General features: G+C 37.8%; 1 long non-coding RNA gene across 1 annotated transcript; it reads left to right on the top strand.

Moving 5' to 3' along the window:
• Positions 1–3017: 3017 nt before the first annotated feature.
• LOC109243228 lies at positions 3018–4769 on the top strand. The gene is made up of 2 exons (XR_002070519.1): positions 3018–3408; positions 4425–4769. It is a non-coding gene; the product is annotated as an uncharacterized LOC109243228 (long non-coding RNA).
• Positions 4770–5163: the final 394 nt, after the last annotated feature.

Below are 5163 nucleotides of genomic sequence, written 5' to 3'. Positions count from 1 at the left end.
TGAACCCTTAGAACTAAGTTTAGAAGTGTTACTTACTTCAATCCAAGCAAAACTCTACTCCAACACGCCTTTGCCTCGCAAATCGGCCTCCAAATGACCCGAATCTAGCCACAATTAGTACAATACAATCAATACGAGCTAGACTAATTAATTCTACAAGAAATTGCGAAGTAATAACTCAAAAATCTGAAATCGGCTCCGAGCCGGCCCCCGAGCCTACGTCTCGAAATCTGAAAAAAGTCATAAAATCCGAAATCCTATTCAACCACGAGTCTGACCATACCAAATTTACTCAAATCCGATATCAAAATCCCATCAAAACCTCAAAAGTCTAGCCTAAAAACTCTTCTTCATTTTCATTAATTTCCCACCTCAAATCACAAATTAAATGGTAGAATTAAAGGCATAATCACGAGAATTAACTAAACCAGATAAAAATCACTTACCCAAAACACCCATGTAAACATTCCTCGCCTTCTACCGAGCTCCCAAATCAATTTTTGTGTTATGAACTTAAAACCCTCGTTTTTGAATCTTTTATTTTGCCCAGGTGGTTCTTCGCGAACGCGGAAACATCCTCGCGTTCGTGAAGCACAATATTGCCACTGACTAAAATTCTTCTACGCGAACGCGTTCAACAAATCGCGAATGCGAAGCTTCACTGACCCCCCTCATCGCGAACGCGACCTCACCCTTGCGAACGCGTAGACCAATAGCGGGGTCTCCAGTCGCCTCTTCTCTTCTTTGCGAACGCGAGACCAACTGCCTCTTCTCTTCTTCGCGAACGCGTATCCCATCTCGCGTTCGCGGTGTACTCTTCGCCCAAACCTTCGCGAACGCATCCTCTTCTTCACGAATGCGAAGAACAAATCTTCCTCATCCTCCAAATGCACTTCGCGAATACGAGACCATTCTCGCAAACGCATAAGAGGAAACTAGAACCAACAAAAACCAGCAAATCTTCAGCCAACATGCCAAGTCTAAAAATGATCCGGCAACCGCCCGAAACTCACCCGAGGCCCCCGGGACCTCAACCAAACATACCATCAAGTCCCAAAATATCATACGAATTTAGTCGAACCCTCAAATCACCTTGAACAACATCAAAAACATGAATCGCACATAGATTCAAGCCTAATGAACTTTGAAATTCCAAATTTCTACAAACGATGCCGAAATCTATCAAATCAAGCCCGATTGACCCCAAATTTTTCACACAAGGCCCAAATGACACCAAAGACCTATTCCAACTTTCAGAATCGAAATCGGACCCCATTATCAAAAAGTCCATTCCCAATTAAACTTCCCAAAAATTCAACTTTCGCCATTTCAAGCCTAATTCAACTACAGACCTCCAAATCACAATCCGGACACGCTCTTAAGTCCAAAATCACCCAACGAAGCTAACTAAACCATCAAAACTCTATTCTGGAGCCGTTTACACATAAGTCAACTTCCGGCCAACTTTTCCAACTTAAGCTTTCAATTATGAGACTAAGTGTCTCAATTCATTCTTAAATCTCTTCAAACTCGAACCAACTAACCCGGTAAGTCATATAACAACTGTAAAGCACAAAAATGAGAAGTAAATAGGGGGAACCGGGTTACAATACTCTAAACGACTGGTCGAGTCGTTACATTCATATTTCTCGATATTGTTATGTACTTTTTTGGCGTGTTTGGTTATCATATGGATTCACTCAGGACTTACTTATTTTAATTTCATCTCTTGGGAAGAAAGATTGATTATTAACTTAATTATTTGCAGATTGAAAATCATAAGAATATTATCTTGTAGGAAAGTCAATTAAAGATATTTGACAATAATGTGGATAGACTTGAAAAATATATGCACTGCAGGTTAAAGCTTTACATAATTTTTTATTTTTTTTGGTTTCCCACCCAGTGTCCGGTACCCGCATTGGAGCCCGACTATATCCGGATCGCGCCGCGTAGGTTACATACTATGAAAGTGCTCCGTTGAAAAAAGTCTCTCAAAGCCGGATGTGCTCAGTCCACCATCAATTTATCTATGCAGATGAATTTTTGTTTAATTGCTAATTACTTTATTTTTCTATAGATATATTAATTTATTTTGCAAGGTACATACTTAATGCAATAATACTTTTGACAAATTACCTAAATTAGTATGATGGTTTATATGCAGTCTTATTAGTAAGTATGATAGTATTTGTGAGCACGTGATTTTTGCCCTATATGAATTACTCCCACAAATTCAAAATAAAATAATTTTTTCATTATTTGCAATTTCGTGGATTTTTGTGACATTTTCTGTTATTGTTTGAATATTATCTGTGCATGTTTATTTAACAAAAAAAAAATACAAAAAAAAAATACAAAAATATGTTGCATTTGCATTTAGGTCTTAATTTGGCATTCTGGAATTGATTCATAATTAGGTGTTTTATAAAAATGGAAAAAATCACAAAAATATTTTATTTTGCCTTTTAATCTTAGTCTTGAATTTTAGTAGTTTCTCCTTTAATTGGTATTTAATTAGTTAGACTAAATGATATTTTGAGTTTTTAATATAATTTAGTAGGATAATTTTTAAAAGTTAGTTTCAGGTTTATTTTTAATTTAAGAAAAAGAAAGAAAATTGAAAAAATGAAAGGCAAAGAATAAGAAATCCAGTTGGGCCACATTTAATTAAAATACCAGGACCAAGTCATTCTACCCCCAAAACCCAACCAGAACCGCCCCAAACCCGCCCCAATAATCGGTCCGCCCCCTTACAATCCAAACGACGTCGTTTGTCATCCATTCATCTGAGTCATTGATCTGACTTCATCCAACGGCTAAGATTCCGCCCCTTACCCGCCTAACCTGAATCCGACCTGTTTCATCTGAGACCGACCCAGTCTTGTACCCAAAGAAACGATGTTGTCTCTATTAAGTGATTGATCCAAGCCGTTGATCTCGTTTGATCAAAGGCCTGGATTCGATTTCCCCTCCCGTATATAACCCCCTAACGCACCACAACCCCCCTCAGAACCCCCTCCTCTCACTCGTCTCTCTCACCTCGTCTCTTCAGAGACGGGTAAACCCTAGTAGCCGCCACCGTTTCTCGTCGCCTTCCGGTGGCGCCGCCGCCGCCTCCCTGTGGCGCCGCCGCCGCCTCGAACCCCTCCCAAATTAACACCCTGAAACCCCTCATACTAAATCCACAAATATCTTCCCTCGAATCACCCTGGAAATCCTCGAATCTTAGATCAGAGACGAACCCTAAAAATCCCAGGTCAAGTTTTTGGTAAAACTTCGTGTCTAATCCGATGTTATTCGTGTGTCCTTTTGTAAGAACACACGATTAACATCAGATTTGACCGAAAATCAGAGGATTTAAAGACCCAGGATTCCCCCTTTCATTTTCCGATTTTCTTTTTAAAGGTATTTTCTTTTCTTCCTTCTGTTTAATCTTTTCTTCCTTTATTTTTCTATTTTCTGCTTCTTCTCCTCTTCTTGAATCATTTTCGTTTGTTCCAGAATTTATGTGTTCACGTTTTGAGTCTTTTTCTTAATTAGTGTAGTTAGTCTACAATCATATTAGTTAAAATTGTTAGTTTGGTTAATTTTAGCTACGTAAATCATTTAGGTTAAAGTTTTAATTGTCCCATGATATTTGGTGTTTACAACTTGCTAACTGCATAATTGCTAGTTTAGGCCGAGTAGAATTCTGATCTTGTGAATTGGGCTTTGGGTCCATTCCGATTCATTTTGGCCTGGACAGTTGGGTCAAAATTGACCCATGATCCGTTTTGGTTCAGGGATAACTTCAGGGGTAATAAAAGGGTCATTAAGGGATAATTTGGGTAGTCTAGCCTTAGGGGAATTTGTCAATAATTAAATTAGAAGGCTGCTAATAAATGGTAGGGTTGTAGGACGGCACTAACTGATTAATTTAGAGAACACTAAGTTGAGTGGATAATTAAAAATGGAAAAGGTAATTGGTAATGGGGAAGGCACTAAGATCAGTGCCTATTTAAAGGCCGAGGATCAGAGGTTTAAAGGGGGATATACACACAAGAGATCATATATAGCAAGAACAAGAAAGAGTTAAGAAAATGGGAGCTTGAAAAAAAAAAGAACATAGAGTTTTAAGCGATAGAAAATTCTGAAAGTCAGAAACGGCTTGAAAAATTGGAGGAAACACTGTTCCATTGAAATTTTTGCTTTAAGCATTGAAGTTTTTCATTTCTGAATAACATCTGATTCTATTTGAGGTTAAAAATGGTTTAAGCTTGGGTAGTGAAAGATCTGGTTTAAGTTGTTGGATTGGCTTCTTTCTTCTGGATTGAATTCATTACTGATTTTGGTTGAATATGGGCTGTTCTGTTTGCTGGTGCTGATTTCTGCACTTGATACTGCTGATTCCTCACTTTTTCCCTTTGCCTTTTCATTCCTAGGTATTTTCCTTCAGACCAATGTTATCAAGTGATGTACTACAAGTTAGAACCAGATTGAATCCATGTAAAAATCTGAGAATCTTAGTTGAGATTTGAATAAAACACTTGTTATTGATGTATGTGTTGTTGGATTCTGCTATCTTGTGTCTTTAAGTTCCTTAGTTTTGCAACATTATAGTCTTCTCGAGTATGTTGATCCGTTTATTCATGTTTAGTGGTTTAAGGCTGATTGTTTATTTAGAATAAGTTTTGGATTCAGAACATTGGCATTGTAATAATAAATGAAAACTAATGTATGAATGGACTGTTAGACATGCTGCAAGGAAAGATCTCTTGAGCATATCAGTTTAGTGTTCTTATGGTTTGAGATTAGGAACTATACTGATGAAGTGCTGTCCAGAATTTTATTCTGCAATTTGGACAACTTTGCATCATTATACTTAGTTGGCATTGCTACTTAAATAGTCTATGAACTTGAATACCCCATGTTTTCCTGTGAAGGCTAGTTTAGGAATTAAAATGCATGAATGAATCTCTGTTGTTTGTTATCAGTTCACTCCCTGTTAAAAAATGTTTAGTGAGTCAATAGCCTGTTGAGTTTTGTGCTGGATGGGACTCGATATGGGGTCTTAAGTTCCAATTTAGGCTTTGCAAATCTTTGTTACATGAAGCCTTAGCCTTCTGGGCCATTTAAAAGAGAAGATAGCACATTGGGCTCGTCTGCCAAGCCCAGTATCTG

Source organism: Nicotiana attenuata, unplaced genomic scaffold (assembly GCF_001879085.1).
Source record: "Nicotiana attenuata strain UT unplaced genomic scaffold, NIATTr2, whole genome shotgun sequence".
NCBI classification, from domain to species: domain Eukaryota; kingdom Viridiplantae; phylum Streptophyta; class Magnoliopsida; order Solanales; family Solanaceae; genus Nicotiana; species Nicotiana attenuata.
This window is presented reverse-complemented; position numbering and strand designations above follow the sequence as displayed.